Here is a 17,880-nt window from a genome sequence, read left to right on the forward strand (position 1 = left end):
TCCCATAATACCTACTGGAGCTCTGCATACATTTTCCAGCTAGTAGGTAAATATGGTAAATCACCCTGATAAGGCCAAACTGCCCTGATGGCTGCTGCCAGCCAATCCAGAAGTGGCTGATTCCCTGAGGTGTGACAGGCACTTTGCAACTGCTGTTGGAGGGAAGGGTGTCGTAAGGGAAGGCAGTCTATCCATTTCAGAACCCGACATAACAGTGTTTTCTACTCCCATATCCCAAAGACATGGGAGGCAGAGGTTCTAATGGATTCTGCCAAAACCAGATGTTCATGTCCACCAGCTCATCCTGGGTATGGGTGGAGCATGGAGTGCTCCACAACCTGGGGAGAGGGCTGCTCCTTCCCCTGAGGAGCCTGCTGTTGTTGCATTTTTACTTTCTTAATTGCAACTGGGTGGGCCTTTAATATGGGAGGGGCTGGTGCCTCAGAAGGTAGCCTTGGCAACAGTTCTGCCCTTGGCTCCACCTCCTCTTCCTTCCCCAACATCTCCTCTACTATCTCCAGAATAACTCCTATATAATTAGGGTGTGAAACATAACTGGTGATACTGGATAGAACGAAACCCATGAAAACCCATCAAAAGCTCTTCCTTCCTTTCCCCAACAGCCTCTTATAACGTAGATTCTCCTGCTGCCTCCTCCCTCACTGCTAATGTATCTTCCAGGAGCATGACCTGTCTTCTCAATAACTGTCTGTCTTTCTTGAGGGCAACCCATAGGCCATTGCCCAGCTCTTCCAGGCAGTGCCGAAGTATCTCTCTTTCCTTGATAACACTTTTTACTATCTTGAGAAACAAACGTCCCACAATCCCGGCTGCTACACGGCATTCAGGGCCTCTAAGCAGTCTTCTGTCTCATGGAGGACTAATTCCACAACTTCTGGTGTCTCCACCCATCCCCAATTCTGGGGAAAGGCCCACCTGTCTAAGAAGTGCTTTACCCTAGACTAGTTTCACACTAGGGCCTCCCCAGTGGAAGCCCAGTGGATAGGGGGCTCCCAGGTGAAGCTGCACCCTCCTCCACCGTGGTCACCTGGGCCTCCCCACCACCCAGGTGGGTTTCTAAGTATCTCCTCACCATCCCTAGGGGCAGCCTTCCCAAGTACCACACCCATGAAGACAGATTTCAGGTGTTTACTGCCAGGTGTAATTCCTGGGAGAAAATAAGTTCCCAGCCCAGGACAAATTACCTTTGAAGCTGAAATCAGTCAAAGGGAGAAATAAAGTGGGAGAAACCCATTTATTGCTTACAGGCAATCATCCACTTCTGCTCACCTCTGTCTCTCATGACCCGGCTATAGAAGGGACCTCACCAAACCTCTCTGGTCCAGATATACCCTCACTCCCCTACTCTTGTGATCACTTGTTGACATGGAGATGGACTTCTCTTCACCCCATGGAAACAGCTATTGATATGGAGATGCACTAAGGCCAAGTGAGAGATCTTGGAAATGCTGCAGTTTTACCCACAATGCCCTAAAACAACAGATGCGTATTATACAAGAACTCAGAAAGTAGGACAAAGTCAGAAAAACTTTGGCCCCTATTTAGGGAAATATAACTTAGTGAATGATAGAGAGGAAAGGTAGTCTAGTAGGGTGGAGTTTTAGCAACAGTTCAGCTGAAAGGTATTATCAACTTGAATTAGGAGAAAGACTATGATAGGAGGAAGGGGAAGATGAAAGACAGTGATTGTAGAAGTGCAGTGGACAGTTTAGCTGACTGTGTGAAAAGGCTGTTTCATTGAGGAGGGTGAGGGAGAGAATAGAATGGGAGATTCCCATGCTTTGCGTTTCTTTGACAACTAGACATTAACTAAGAGAACACAGGAATAGACCATATTTAAATGCGGGAAAGAATCAGTTTAAGTCATTAATGAATTTGAGGTACTGCTAAGATGTCAACATGGGAAATGGAGGAAATAGAAGTTCAAGTTTGGGGATTATAGACATTAGAACTGTGGATATGGGAATAACTCCTGTATAATTACATTGTGAAGCATGATTGGTGATACTGGATATAATGAAACCCATCAAAACCTTGGTGAATACTATATTAAAGATGAATAGGAACCAGTGAAGGGTACTGGGAAAAATCAATCAGAGAAGCATTAGAAGAGCCAGTAGAGTAGCAAGAATTTTTCTTCATTGTCCTAAAGAAAGGTTATGGTGAATTTTGACAGTTATGTAGGAAAAGTTGTCAGACTTGGAAGTGGATGGAATAAATGACTATATATCTTGAGTGCTGGGCATTGGACCCCCAGAACTTAGAGGACCCTCCAGGAATTACATTATTCTGATTTACAGATATGACTTTTGTCCTTGATTGACCAGACTGTTCTACAACTCTGTAAAAAGGGATAACTAAGAGAACAGTTTTTTGTTTTTTTTTTTTAACTGGTCATGTAAATCCTTTTAATTGCTACACCTATTTACTAATTATGATTGTTATACATGTAAAGGGGTTTTCCCCAGGCTTACCTAGTGACAGAGTATGCTTGCTTTACCTAGTACTGTACGTTTTCTTTTATTCACTGTGATTTTTTTCTACTTTGTTCCTCATCAAGGCTGAACATACATTTTGATCAAAAAGAGAAACTGGCAAGTAGATCCTAAAGCACACATTTCTTAATGTGAGTAACATCTGAAAACTTAAGATTTTAATTACATTTTCCTTTGTAAATTCAACTTAGGTGTTTGCAAGAACTTGGACAATGTCAATTTCTAAGGTAAATCATATTCCTCAGTACACATATATTTTCAAAAGAAGAGTCAGAGGAAAGTAATATTTTCCTATTGGCTAATTAATACATTTTTATAGCAAACTGAAAATTCTGAGTAAACTGAAGGTATGTAACAATAAATACAGCATATGTAAAGGCAGCAGTGAATTTGCATTCTGGAATGAAACTGTAAATCCAGTTGCTTTTTTCCTGGAATTTTATAGAATAGTATCTCACAAAACCATGTACTACAGTGCTAAAGATAGCTTTTTTTTGGCAAAGAAACCTTTACCACCAGGTGCTCATCTGAACAAGTTAGATTACTACCAATTGCTCTTTTCATTATGCTCTAAAAGATTTTTCAAAAGTTTAGACATCTCGATGTTTTTGAATTGCACACACATGAATATAACTGGATAGAACACACTAGGCAATTGCAAAAGATGAATTTTGTAGTATCTGACTCATTTGGCACATTTTCAATTTACAAAATAAAATCAGTAGAAATGAAACCATATAGTTTTCAAAAAATTCATACATGCCAGCTTAGGACAAGGAGTATCTGCTCATCTTAGTAGTTTTATGCCCTTTTCCTCATGGAGTAGCTGATGATTGCTGGTTTGCTTGTGGAACTTTTGGTTTGTAGGAGAGAACAGTTTTATACAATGTTTATGCCATGCAAATGAATTTTGTAGAGTGGGTAATATAAATCTCTGTAAATTAGATTCTCATTTGAATCAATTTTAACATGTTATTGGTTACTTCCTTCAATAATGAGTTAAATAAAATCCTTGCCATATATTCATTTCATATTTGTATGAAAATCATGATTTTACCATTTTGAAGATTATACTTTGTTACAAAGGCCTTTGGTAAACTTTGATAGAGCAGCTTCAGTGTAGTTTTAAGGACAGATACAGATTTTATAAGGTGTTATTGAAAGTATGTGTGTGACTGGTGTGGGGGAGAAGAGTGAAGATTAAGTTATTGATGAAGAAAATTTTATGGGAAAGGTAAGACATAAGTTGGATGTACAGGTCCTGAACAGGCTGAGGAAAAGTTAATTTTGGTCAGATCACCAGACTTATAGTCAAGACAATAAAATCGCGAGTCTTATGGTCAAGATAGGATAATAAGTAGAAAATACATAGATAAAGTGAGGCCCAAATGTGAAATTCTTTGAATGACAACATACTGAACTGAGGTTGGAATATTTGGCTGTCCTGAAACCTAGATTCTAATCCCTCCTTTCTTACTAAGTAGCAGTGGGACTCACCTTGGATAAGTCACTCCCCCCTCATTTTATTCATTCATAAAGAATGTTAACCTGACAGGCATTTTTCAAGACATTAGTTATACAAAAAATGAAGATCATGATTCCTGCTCGTAAGAAAACTTTCACACTAAAGGACAAATAATTAGAATATAGAATGTTAAATAGGACCTCTGTAGAAATATGCAAACATAATCATGGGAGCACTGAAAAGAGACAACCCTGGGAGAGGAGAGGGAGGAATTAGTAGTAGATGTGGTGAGTGTGTGTGGGGGTGTTGGAGGGGGGAGGTTGGGAGAGAGGAGAGAATGAGATACTGGTTTGAGAGAGAAGTTCCAGAAAGTTCCAGAATACTTCTTGATTCCTGAGTTAGTATCATAATATAAACAGGGAGATAATAAGTAAGCCTTCTTATATGACACCCTTGGAACTAGCAGTTAGTCATTTGGGGATAAAGGTATAACATATAGTACATACATAAATGTACATTAAATTTTACAGCTTTTATATAAAGTAAAATTCCAGGTCTTGATTCTCCTGCTCACTTCTTTATCCACATTTACTCCTTAGGTGATCTCATCTAGTCATGTACTTGAATACCTCATGATTTCCTATCACGACTCTTCTTCCTTCACCTCTATCTTGAGTTCCAGGCCCATGTATCCAGCATTTTTACTCAGATTCCAAATAAGCATCTTAAGCCTGGTTTTGCCCCTAGCTCCCCCACTTCCCATGGTTTCTCTATATCACAATAAATGGCAACATTCACCTTGCTTCTCTGCAAAAACCTAGGAGCCATCTTTCTTTCATTTCTTTTTTTCTTCACAACACCCAGCCTAGGCCTTCACCAATTATTATGGCTTTTCCTTCAAAATAACTCCCATATCCTTTCAGATCTCCCCCTTCCACTGCTATCATGTTATACAAGTCATCAACATGTCTTGCAGGACTACAGCCAGTAGCCTCCTAACTTCTCTATTTACTTTTTTTTATCACCAGCCTTCCCAGTCTTTTCCATGTGGAAGCCAAAGCAATATTTTAAAAACCTTAATCCTATGCTCAGAATCTCCTGTGGCTTCTAGGGTGTTTGCACTTTCTGCTTCTCAGAACATTATTCTCTTAGACTTTGACAGGGCTCATTCCTACAATTCCCTCCTCAGAGAGGCCCATTCTGACTATTCCGTATGGAAAGTAATTGCCCCATCTCCTCCACATTTCCCACTTTTCATTTTTTATCTCTCTGCCTTGTTTTATTTATTATGGCATTTATTACACTCTGATATTATATATTTATTTATTTACTTCTTTAACATTTTCACCAAATTATAGAAGAGAAAGATTGATTCATTATTGGTCCCTCATTATTTACTATTGATTCCTAGCCCTATTAACAGCTTTTGGGTCAGTTTTGGTAAGTTTTAAATTTCTTCTTGAGTCAGTTTTAGTAAGGAATTAATCCATTTTATCTATGTTTTCTAATTTATTTGCATAAAATTGTTTGTACTATCTTACTATCTGTTTAATTCTGGCAGTATCTGATGTTACATCCCTTTTTTATTCTTAAAATTGCTTATTTTGCCCTTTCCCTTTTTTTCCCCTTAATTTATCTTGTCAAAGGTTTATATTTTCCCTTTAAGTAATGAAGTTTGGCTGTATTTCTGTTCTGTTTTCACTAATTTATCTTCCTTATCATTTCCTTCTTCCTATTTTTTTAGGATTTATTATGCTGTTTTCCTAACCCAATTTCAAGTCTTTTTTTCTAATATAAGCATTTAAGCCTATACATTTTCTTCTAATACCACTTTTTTGTTTAGCATTCTGCATATCTTAGATGTATTTTCTTATTATTCAGTTCTAGATATTTTCTAAAATACTTATGATCGTTGTCCCATAAATTGTTTAGAAAATGTTTTTTAATTTCAAAATATGTGAATTACACTAATTCTTCTAAATTTGTTGAATACAGTGTTATGACCTAGTATAGGGTCAATTTTCATAAACATTCCATGTATATTTGAATAAATATTCTCCACTTATTGTGTATAATGTTCTCTATATATCTTTGTCATTAGTTTTGTGTAGTTTCAGCATGATACATCTAGATGTAGTTCTTCTGTCACTGTCACTTGCCTCCCCTTCTTTGTATCTCTGCCCATTTCTATCTGTTCTTTATTTCTGTCTTTACTTTCCCCCTCTCTGTCCCACTCCCCATCCCCTGCCCATTCCCTCTCTCTTGCCCTGTTTGGGATTCATGAACTTCTTGAACTGGTATGTTTTACAATTTCTGGAAAATTCTCATCATCTTCAGGCTTCTCATTATGCAACTCAGATTAAATTCTTGTTTTCTTGAGTATTTTGTGATTGATTTTTGGTGGAGCATTTATATGGAAATTGAGTCATGGATTGAAGTTGAGAATGCAGAAAGGATTTGTAATAAAAAAATTTTTTTTAATTGAAGTGTAGTTTATTGTGGTTTTGATTTACATTTCCCTGATGATTAGCAGTGTGGAGCATCTTTTCATGTGCCTGTTGGCCATCTATATTTCTTCTTTGGAAAAATATTTGTTCAGGTCCTCTGCCCATTTTTTAATAGGGCTATTTGTTTTTTTTGGTATTGAGGCATATAAGTTCTTTATATATTTTAGATGTTAACCCCTTGTAGGATAAATCATTTATGAATATATTCTCCATTACTGTAGGTTGCCTTTTTGTTTTGTTGAGGGTGTTCTTTGCTGTACAGAAACTTTTTAGTTGCATGTAGTCCCACTCATTCATTTTTTTATTTTGTTTCCTTTGCCTGGGGAGACATATCCAGAAAAAAATTTCTCATGCTTATGTCTGAGAGATTTTTGCCTATGTTTTTCTTCTGAGTTTTATAGTTTCATGTCTTATATTTAGGTCTTTAATCCATTTTGAGTTTATTTTTGTGTATGAGGTTAGACAGTAATCCATTTCATTCTCTTGTGTAATTTCTTTTAACAGTTATCTTAAATCACAACCAACCTGGGACCATTTTAAATGCAATCATCTACTTAAAGTGTTTGGGACCACTTAACTTCCATAAATTTGCATTGAGATTATGTATTTTACTGAGGGTGGGAGAACAAGGATTTAAAAAATAAATTTATTTAAAAAATACTTTTAGATTTATAGAAAATGTGTAAAGATAGTACAGAGTTCCATGTACTCTGTGCCCAGTTTCCCCTAGTGTTAACATCCTGTATCACCACTGTAATTTTTATCAAACCTAAGAAACAGTAGCACTAACTAAACTGCAGACTTTATTCAGATTTTCCCTAGTGTTCTTTTTCTGTTCCAGGATCCCATCCAAGGTGCCACATTGTATTTAGCCATGTTTCCTTAGCCTGCTCTCTCTGTGACAATTTCTCAGGCTTTCCTTGTTTTTTATGACTTTAATGAATTTGAGTACCAGTCATGTATTTTGTAGAACAGCTCTCAATTTATGTTTGTCTGATTTTTTTCTCATGATTAGGCTGGGATTAGGGGTTTTGTGGAAAGTACCACAAAAGTAGTGAAATGTTTTCTCATCACATCTTATCAGGATATGTATATCAATCTGATTGACTTATCACTGATGTTTACTCTGATCATGTGGTTAAGGTAGTGTTTGCCAGGTTTCTCCACTCCACTGTAAGGTTACTATTTTTTCCCTTTCTTTTCAGGAATGGGAGATTTTATTTTCTTTCAGCCCAGACTGAGTAGAAAAAGGCAAGTTTCCTTGCTGTCCTATTCTGTGACTTAAGGTTTATGTCTTCTTAAGCTTCAACAGTGCATGGAGCTTCTGGATCCATTACTAGCTTCCTCACTTTGGATGGGCCTTGGGCTTTATCTCCTGTCTTAACCTGGATTCAGTTCAGGGTTTCCAGGGCTCTATAAAAATCTTCAAGGCTGAAGCTGACTTTAGCAACCTGCCTGACCTCTTATGACTTACGACTCCTTACTTTCGGAGCAGTCCAGTCAGTGAATTATGTTTTTGTTGTTGCTGTTTGTTTTTAGGGTGTTCCTGTTGGGATATCTTAGTCCAATGTATGGTCAGCAATAGAAGTTGGTAGGTTTCTTTTGACATTGATTTAGAGTATATTTTGAAATGTTGACACTTGTATTAGGGAGAATACACATCTTAGTATTAAAAATTATGATTCTTTTAGTCATTCTGCTAGTCATCCCACCCCCTCCACACACCCACAGTTCTTATGAACTCCTTGATTTAAGGAATACCATTTTCTCTGCTTTGGTTGCCCTTTCCTATTTTATCCTCTTGATCAATACCTATTAATTCCAAATTCTACTCAAATGTTTTCTTCCTCATGCCCTTCCATGTTTATTTTCCCTTGTCCTGATATGCAGGATTAGATTTCTTCTGTACTGCCATAATCTACTCTTACCCTTCATTAAGAAATTCACCATATGGTATGTGAATGTTGGTTTAGATCTTATGATATATCATATATATTATCATAGCAATGGTGGTTTAGATATTATGGTAGATGTAATTACTATTCATTATTCATTGTCACTTCCTGTAGGAGGTTTATGCCTTCTGCCTTCTTGAGGTCTGGCTTGGCCATATGAACTGCTTGACCAATCAAATGTGAGCAGAAATGCCATGGCTGATCTGCAATAGATGGAGCATGAGTGAGAAATAAACTTTAGTTATTTGAAGACATTGAGCTTTAGGGATTTTACCTCAGTATAACCTAACATAATCTACCTTAATTGACATACATGCTCATCACCCATCTTGAAGGCAAAAGACTATTCTAGTCATTTTTGTTTCCTTAAAATTGTCAGATTAATTTTCCTAAAACATTCTAGATTATTATATATCCTGTATAAAGTAGCATTATATAGTACAAAGTACATGGGTTTGGAGCCCAACTCATCCAAATAAAAATTTTTACTTCATTGCTTAGCTGAGTTACTTTGGAAAATGTCCTTGATGAATTTCAGATGTATCATTTTTTCTATTGAAGTATTGTTAATGTACAGTCTTATGTTGTTTTCAAGTATACAACACAGTGGTTCAACAGTTACCCATATTCTTAAATCCTCATCCCAACTAGTACAGTTACTATCTGTCCACATAGGAAGATGTTACAGAATCATTGGCTTTATTCTCCATGGTGTACTATTACCCTGGTAACCAACTTAAATTATGCTTGACAGATTCAACATTTTTAAAATGAGTTACCTTGTTAAGTTGTTGGGAACATGGTATATGAAGTACCTAGTACAATAGACATTCTGAGAATTTTTTTTCCCTTTAATGTTTCTTACTTTGCCATTGACTATTGAACCAAGTCATAAAAATCCCTTTCTCCTGCCTTCATTAATTTATTTGGTTAGTCATTAGATAAATAGTTTTTGAACTCTGGTACATGTCAGGCATTGTCTGGACACTGGGAAGTGGTAAGTAAGGCCTAGTCCCAGTCTTCTAGGAGGTTACAGTCCTGTGGTCAATGACGGCCCCTCCTAGCTTCCAGCTATTGATCATATTAATAATACAAGGCCTCTTTCTACCTACCATCACCATGTCCTTAAAATTTTTGCCTAAATTTCTCCCCATCTCCAAAAAAACCTTCAGAAGTGATTTCTCCCTCCTGATTTTTCAAAAGATAATCATGGTACCTATATTTGTCTCTCATAATACATGTTGCAGTTTGTTGTATTCATGTACACCATGTACATTTTCAAGTTTCTTTTCTAGGTTATAAACTTCTGGAGTATTGGAATCTCCTATCATTTATCCTGTATCCCTCAAATCAGTGAAATTGTGTAATGAATAGTATCACTACTTAGAAGGTGTTTTGGAATTTGGGGGCCATTTCTGTTCATCACAATGATTAGAGGGTACTAGTAGAAATAGTGAGAAGAGGCCAAGAATACAAGACTTCTTGCAATGCTTAGGATAGTCTCTCAGTATAAGTAGTTGTCCTCAGTCCCACAGATCTTTCAAATATTTTACCAGATGTTTTGTGTAAGTGAAAAACTTCTTTATAATTTTCTGAATTTAGAGCCTAAGTCCATTTTTATATGTAAAAACTGGGTATTTTTCCACCCCATTTTAATGTGTATTGAGTTTTCCTGAACATATTTATCCCTTATATAAATCAAAGAAAGATTATGCTTTGTTTTGTCTAAACAAAGGAAGACTGAAGAAGATATTTTGCATGTGGTTTTAGTGATCTTAGAAATCTTACTCAGCATTATAGAAAATAATATCAACAATGTATGGTGTTTTAGTAACCAACAAAACAACTGTGATTGGTCTGTTTTTGTAGCTGTTGAATTTTAAATGATCCTGAGTGTAGGTGTAAACATCCAACCAATTCATTGTCTTCTTATGTCATGCCCAGATATTTACATATAAAAGTACATGTTACTTCTTCTAAAAATATAAATGACTTTTCTTTAATTTCTCTCCTATATTACATTAGAGCAGTCAATTAATGCTTTACAATTGTGTGTATAGATACATTATATTATTTAGGAGTCTCATTTCGGAATTTAAAAGAAGGCATTTCAAAAGTATTTGTTATTAAAAGTGACATTATATCATGTATAGATTCACTGGTTTATGACCATTAAAGCCTGGCAAAATATATAACTTGCTTTTAAAATATATATTGAATCTTCATTGAACATTTAACTATTCTCTTTAGGGAAAATATGTATCACAAATATTCTGACAATTTGAATAATGATTAAGTTAGATGAAAGCACTAAAAATTAGTTACAAATTGGGAAAAAAAGCATATGTAAACTTTATTCGATTTATAGAGAGACAAACTGCTATTTATAATTTTTAAATTTCTAATAAAACTCCACAGACTTTGGTTAATGACTGAGACTCTGCATTTTGTTTTCTTTAATTAATATATCCAGAACTTTATTTTTTAAAATTTAACTCTGTTGTTTCATGTGGAGGAATCGAAAATATATTTTGCATGTGGTTTTAATAATCTTAATTTAGATCCTTTAAGTCAGTTCTCTAGTGTCAGCAATGAAGTGTTTTAGTTTAGATATTATAAATGTAGTTTTCATTGTTGAGCATACAATAAGATACATTATATAAACTGAAGTGCAGGACCAGATGGCTTACTTCTGATATAATACATGTTAATTCAGACTGCCTTATTTTCAGTAGCAATGGAATTATGTTGTATCTTACCATTGCCTTTTTAAACTATTTTATAGACAGAACTAGAAATTCTTGTTATATAAAGCTGTTCTAGCACAGGCTGGAAAGTAGGTCATTATGATGGGAGTATACCAAACCACTCACTGGTTGCTATAGCAATGACCTAATTTAAGAAACTATTTCTGTTGATTCATGTTGAAATCATCTTTTGGAGATGGTATAAGGAAACTCACTACATGTTAAGTTTTTCTAAAGGCAATAAGGTAGTTATTTCTGCAGGTTAAAAAAAAAAAGTCCTTAATATACTCAAAAGTGAAGAAATATATTTTCTCACCTAACACCTCTTCTATTTATTTTGAAGTGGTGCAATTAGTATTGTAATTATGTGACATGAAAACTGTGCTTCTGTATAGGCAATATAATTATTCAAAGTGATATAGTGAGTTTAACTACCATTTGGCCTATTTAAAAACCAACTTGTTGCATGTAGTTAATAGCATTATTAACTAAGCCTTAAAATGGGTATAGTTTCAAGTAAACAGTGAGGTGCCAGATGGTAGAAGGTCTGAAAATATGTTATTGTTAAAAGTGTACCTTGTATATTTTCAGTGTATTACACTGAATCACTCCATCAATGCCTGTTCTGTGGTGTAATGCATAAAGGTTGCAATTGGTGTGTTCTCTGAAACACATTGAATCTGACCTCTGACAGAAATTAGTCTTCCCAGTTGAGGGTAAAATATGAAAGGTTAGACTTTATGTAGCACCCTTTCAAGTAATATCCATTCAGCACTAAAATTTTATATATATTCACATTGACATTTGCTTGTCACTGGGAAAAATTTTTATCAAACTTTTGTTCAAAGTCACATTCAGGGCAAGTTAGGAGCAGAAGACGATTCTGCATATAGATGTAGGGATCTAACTAATTAATTGCCTTCTGTTGTCATGCTCAGGTATATACACATAGAAATACGTTACCTTTTTCAAACATATAAATTATTCCCAAGGGATAATAATTATAACTTATGCTTAGGGCATATCTACCAGGTGGTAATGATTGTACTAGGTCATTTTATACTATTTCTAATCTTTTCAACAAATTGTATAAAGTACATGATAAGATTTGTTTCCTAAATGTAGAAACCATAGTACAGGTTAAAAAAACTGTAGTTAAAAATGAGACCTAGATATTTAATTTGAAATTGATCAGGAGATGATATATATATATATTCTGTAGGGTGAGGTACATTATGTCCTTTGACAGTTTGGAGGATGGAGAAATTACTTTCAGCTGGAATAGTGAAGATGAGCAGGATATGAACTTGAAGAAGTGGGAATTAGCAAAGGTATTCCAGGCCAAAGAAAAAACATGGAGCAAATTCCAGGAGATTGAGTGTGGGGAAATAGAAGTACAGTAGTTTGGTTTGGTAGGAAGGAAAGGGGATTGATAGGGAATGAATCTGGAATCCTAAATTAGTGGCCAAGCAACATAATTTGTTCCTTACTCTATAGGGAATGAATCTTGAAGACCTTTATACAGGCAAGTATGCCTCAGGAAGATTTGGTATAATGTATAAAATGCATTAAAGTGGAGAAATATTCTTGGTAGGCAAGATCTATTTTAAGGCATTGCAGTAAATAATACCAGACAGATAATAAGGACTAGAATTCTTATAGCAAGAATAAAAGTGGTAGAAAAGAGAGGACTGAAAAATAATGGATAACACTTGTGTAATCATGCTGACTGTGGGGCAGACACTGTTCTGAGAACTTCGTATATCTTTGTTTGATTCTCACAACAATGCTGTGGTATGGTTCCTATTACTATCCCAGTTTTACAGATGAGGAAATCAGTACTTTTCAAGATTGAAAGATAGTAAATTTTTTAATAGACTTGTTAAATTATGGGACCTCTCTGCAGTGGAATACTGTGAAATCACAAAAATTGATGCCATATAATTATGTCTCTTGCTTTGAAAAGATGATCACTATGTACTAGGTTTACAGTATAGTATTTCTGTTTTCTACTCTGAAAGAATGTATGGGAGGCGGAGCCAAGATGGCAGTGTGAGTAGGACAGTGGGAATCTCCTCCCAAAAACATATATATTTTTGAAAATACAACAAATACAACTAATCCTAAAAGAGAGACCAGAAGACACAGGACAACAGCCAGACTACATCCACACCTGCAAGAGCCCAGTGCCTGGTGAAAGGGGTAAGATACAAGCCCCGGCCCGGCGGGACCTGAGCGCCCCTCACCCCAGCTCCCAGCGGGAGGAGAGGAGTCGAAGTGGGGAGGGAGAGGGAGCCCAGGACTGCTAAACACCCAGCCCTAACCATCCGCACCAGAGCGCAGACACAGTGCATGCGTGGAGGGCTGGAAACTAGGGAAACAGGACAGCAAGACCTCTGAGTGGGTCCCAAAGCCGATGCCCCTGTGACAAAGAAAAGCAAGTGCTTTTTGAAAGTCTTAAAGGGACAGGGACTGCACAGCTGGACGGAAGCATCCCGGGTCACAGTCCAGCAGCTGGAAATTCCAGGGAACTCCGGGTGCACTAACCCCCTGGGCAACAGCTCTGAGACCCCTCACGGAGGTAAACAGCCAAACAGCCCCCCGTCCATTACCCCTCTGGGGTCCTGCCATAGCAGATTAGCAGCCTGAGGCTGGCCATGCCCTCAGCAAGGGAGCTTCCTCCATACCAGCTGGGCAAGATACAAAGACCCAGTCTACACACAATTGCCCAACACAAGCCACTAGCAGTCGCAGTTGTCCCAGTAAAGAAAGGCCAGGAGCCAAGTGGAAAGCTGATAGACGCATCAATAGCACTCCACTGCACCTATCAACATGAAAAGGCAAAAAAATTTGATCCAGACAAGACTAACCCAGACAGCTTCGGCATCTGCTACATCTTCCCCTGAGAAGGAACCTGGGGAGATAGATTTAACCAGTCTTCCTGAAAAAGAATTCAAAACAAAAGTCATAACCATGCTGATGGACTTGCAGAGAAATATGCAAGAACTAAGGAAGGAGAATACAGAAATAAAATAAGCTCTGGAAGGACTTCAAAACAGAATGGACAAGATGCAAGAGACCATTAATGGACTAGAAATCAGAGAACAGGAACACAGAGAAGCTGATGCAGAGAGAGATAAAAGGATCTCCAGGAATGAAAGAATTCTAAGAGAGCTGAGTGACCAATCGAAATGGAACAATATCCGCATTATAGGGGTACCAGAAGAAGAAGAAGAGAGAAAAAGGGATAGAAAGTGTCTTTGAAGAAATAATTGCTGAAAACTTCCCCAAACTAGGGGAGGAAATGACCTCTCAGACCACAGAGGTACACAGAACTCCCATGACAAGGGATCCAAGGAGGGCAACACCAAGACACATAATAATTAAAATGGCAAAGATCAAAGACAAGGACAAAGTATTAAAGGCAGCCAGAGAGAAAAAAAAGGTCACCTACAAAGGAAAACCCATCAGGCTATCATCAGACTTCTCAACAGAAACCCTACAGGCCAGAAGAGAATGGCATGATATACTTAATGCAATGAAACAGAAGGGCCTCGAACCAAGACTACTGTATCCAGCACGATTATCATTTAAATATGAAGGAGGGATTAAACAATTCCCAGACAAGCAAAAGTTGAGGGAATTTGCCTCCCACAAACCACCTCTACAGGGCATCTTACAGGGACTGCTCTAGATGGGAGCACTCCTAAAAAGCACAGAACAAAACACCCAACATATGAAGAAGGGAGGAGGAGGAATAAGAAGGGCGAGAAATAAAGAATCATCAGACGGTGTTTATAATAGCTCAATAAGTGAGTTAAGTTAGACAGTAAGATAGTAAAGAAGCTAACCCTGAACCTTTGGTAACCACAAACTTAAAGCCTGCAATGGCAATAAGTACATACCTTTCAATAATCACCCTAAATGTAAATGGACTGAATGCACCAATCAAAAGACACAGAGTAATAGAATGGATAAAAAAGCAAGATCCATCCATATGCTACTTACAAGAGACTCACCTCAAACCCAAAGACATGCACAGACTTAAAGTCAAGGGATGGAAAAAGATATTTCATGCAAACAACAGAGAGAAAAAAGCAGGTGTTGCAATACTAGTATCAGACAAAACAGACTTCAAAATAAACAAAGTAACAAAAGATAAAGAAGGACATTATATAATGATAAAGGGCTCAGTCCAGCAAGAGGATATAACCATTATACATATATATGCACCCAATACAGGAGCACCAACATATGTGAAACAAATACTAACAGAACTAAAGGAGGAAATAGAATGCAATGCATTCATTCTGGGAGACTTCAACACACCACTCACTCCAAAGGACAGATCCACCAGACAGAAAGAGTGTATGCTTATTATCAATATTATGCCTTTTTATGAAATACAAAAAAAGTGTGCGTTTCTTCTTTACCCCTGCCCCAAACTCCCAGTCTGCAAGGGTATCTATTATTGATAGCTTGGTAAGTAGCCTCCCAGGTACTTATTTATGTACACATAACATAGATACATGCCAAGTAAATTATATTTTATCAAAACAATATATGCATATAGTTTTAAAAGTCATAGTACAAAAAGCCTTATAACAGAGGGCGGGATCACTATGTATTCTCCGTTCTGCTCTGTTTCTTTTCTTTTCACAGATCTTTTCTACTAAAAATATTTGAGTACAGAGTACTGTATTCTTTTTTAAGTACCTATATTTGAGTCTACTAAATTTGTGACTTTTATGTGAAATTGCAGTCATGTAAATGATAACATCCATGAGAGAAAAACATGATATTATGGAAGAAAAACACCATCAGTAACATCTGTGGAGGAAAAAAACCCATACTTAAATATAATTTCTGTTCCTTTGTTTGATGAAGTGCCAAAAAAAATTACCTCAGTTACAAAATTCCTTTCACTATAACACATTGCTTCAGTCCCCATGTCATTCTGTAGAATGTTTGTTTGGTTTATAGGGTGTTTATTGAAAAGCATTAAGAATAGTTATTCAGCCTGTGAACAAAAAGGGAGAAATAAAGAGCCAATTATTAACCCAAGCTTGTTCATTTTAGGAATGAATCAGGGCCTTTGTATTCTTTTCCCATCTTACTGTCATCACTGACCTTCTTGTGCCACATAGAAACATTTCCACCAAAAAGCTGAATATGGAGAATTCTTGCTACTTCCTGTAAGCTCTAGTAGAGAAGATACTGAAACTAATGGTACAAAAGAGATTTGAGGATTATCTCTGCCTTGGATTATCTTTCCAGAATATTTTAGTTTGTACTGTTTAAATTTAAGAAATTGATGGATCATTTGACATCTTAGTTTTTTTATTTAGTACAATGTCTAAAAACTCTTGCTAAGCAAATTCATAAAACTAATGCTTCTCAGTAAACATTCATCACCAAGCATGATAAATTATTTATAGTTATGGATAGTTTTAAAAAATACAGATGCTTATATTGCTATAACAAAAACTATCTTCTCTCCCCAAACATTTTCATGTTGGTAGTGGTGGGTTGGGGTAGAGATAAAGTGAGGAAGATGATTCAAAACCAAGACAGAAAGGGGACATGATAAAATGTAAGTGTCAAGATAGGAAAGTTTGTTTCCCATTTAATGACAACTATGAGACTTCCTAAGTTGAAATAATGGAATGTCTTCAACATCCTTGTAAATATAGCACTGTCCAAGCTCAGAGAGATGACTGATAAAGGGTAAGAGTATCAAACCTGTTTAGGTGTACTGATGTTACTAGTAACTACAGTTGTAAAAAATAAAACTTTCTCAGTAAAATGATGAGATCAGAATGGGCAAAGAGAACAAAGTGATCTAGACTGAAGAACCTTATTTACTAGAACAACATTGTCCAATGGAACTTTCTGCAATGGTGGAAATGTTCTTTACCTGTGCTGTCCATTATAGCAGCTACTAGCCACACATGTAGCTGTTGAAAGGCCTTGAAATGTGGCAAGTGTGACTATGGAACTGAGATATTTTAATTTAATTAAATTTAAATTTAAATGGCTACATGTGTCTCCGTGGCTACTGTATTGGACAGTTTATATATGCCTTCTCTTTCAGTTTAACCACTCCCCTTTATAAGTAAGACATCATCAGTATGCTCAAACATCACATGGCCTGGGGAAAGGAAGACAAATATTTAACCTTAAGATCAAAAACATAAAAGAAGCAAAATAGAGAAGAAATAATATGTCCAGCTGAGAGGAACAGAATCTAGATGAATTGTTAGAGAAAATTAACATGAGGCAAATAATGAGGTTGAATCTTGCAGGGCTGATAACTCTTTTGGATTACTCTTGGGAATGCTCCATTTCTTCACAATAGAAGATGCACAGTAAACAGTCTTACAGTACTGCCCCAGAATTTCCCCAAATACCTATCATGCATAAGCCTATTATTATTTCATTGAAAAAGATCTGTAGCCTCACCTGCCTCATGAAACCCTTTTTAAAAAAAGTAATCTGACATTCTCTATACCTAGAGAGTTAATGCCACATGACATCTTTTTATTATCAGTTCCTTTAATTAGATTACAAACTTAAAAATGGGTATTACGTTTTTTCTCAGATGATTACAATATCCCCTAATAAAGTATGCAGATTCTTAAATTATTCACTTGCTCAGAGTGATTAAATAGGATTTTATCTTTTTTTTTC

At 36.4% G+C, this 17,880-nt stretch overlaps 1 protein-coding gene across 2 annotated transcripts in view; it reads left to right on the forward strand.

Moving 5' to 3' along the window:
- The window catches only part of CRY1 (cryptochrome circadian regulator 1), a 51,881-nt gene that overhangs the window by 16,166 nt on the left and 17,835 nt on the right, over positions 1-17,880 (forward strand). The window lies entirely within an intron of this gene.

The sequence above is a fragment of the Manis pentadactyla genome, chromosome 10 (assembly GCF_030020395.1).
Source record: "Manis pentadactyla isolate mManPen7 chromosome 10, mManPen7.hap1, whole genome shotgun sequence".
Classification (NCBI taxonomy): Eukaryota; Metazoa; Chordata; class Mammalia; order Pholidota; family Manidae; genus Manis; species Manis pentadactyla.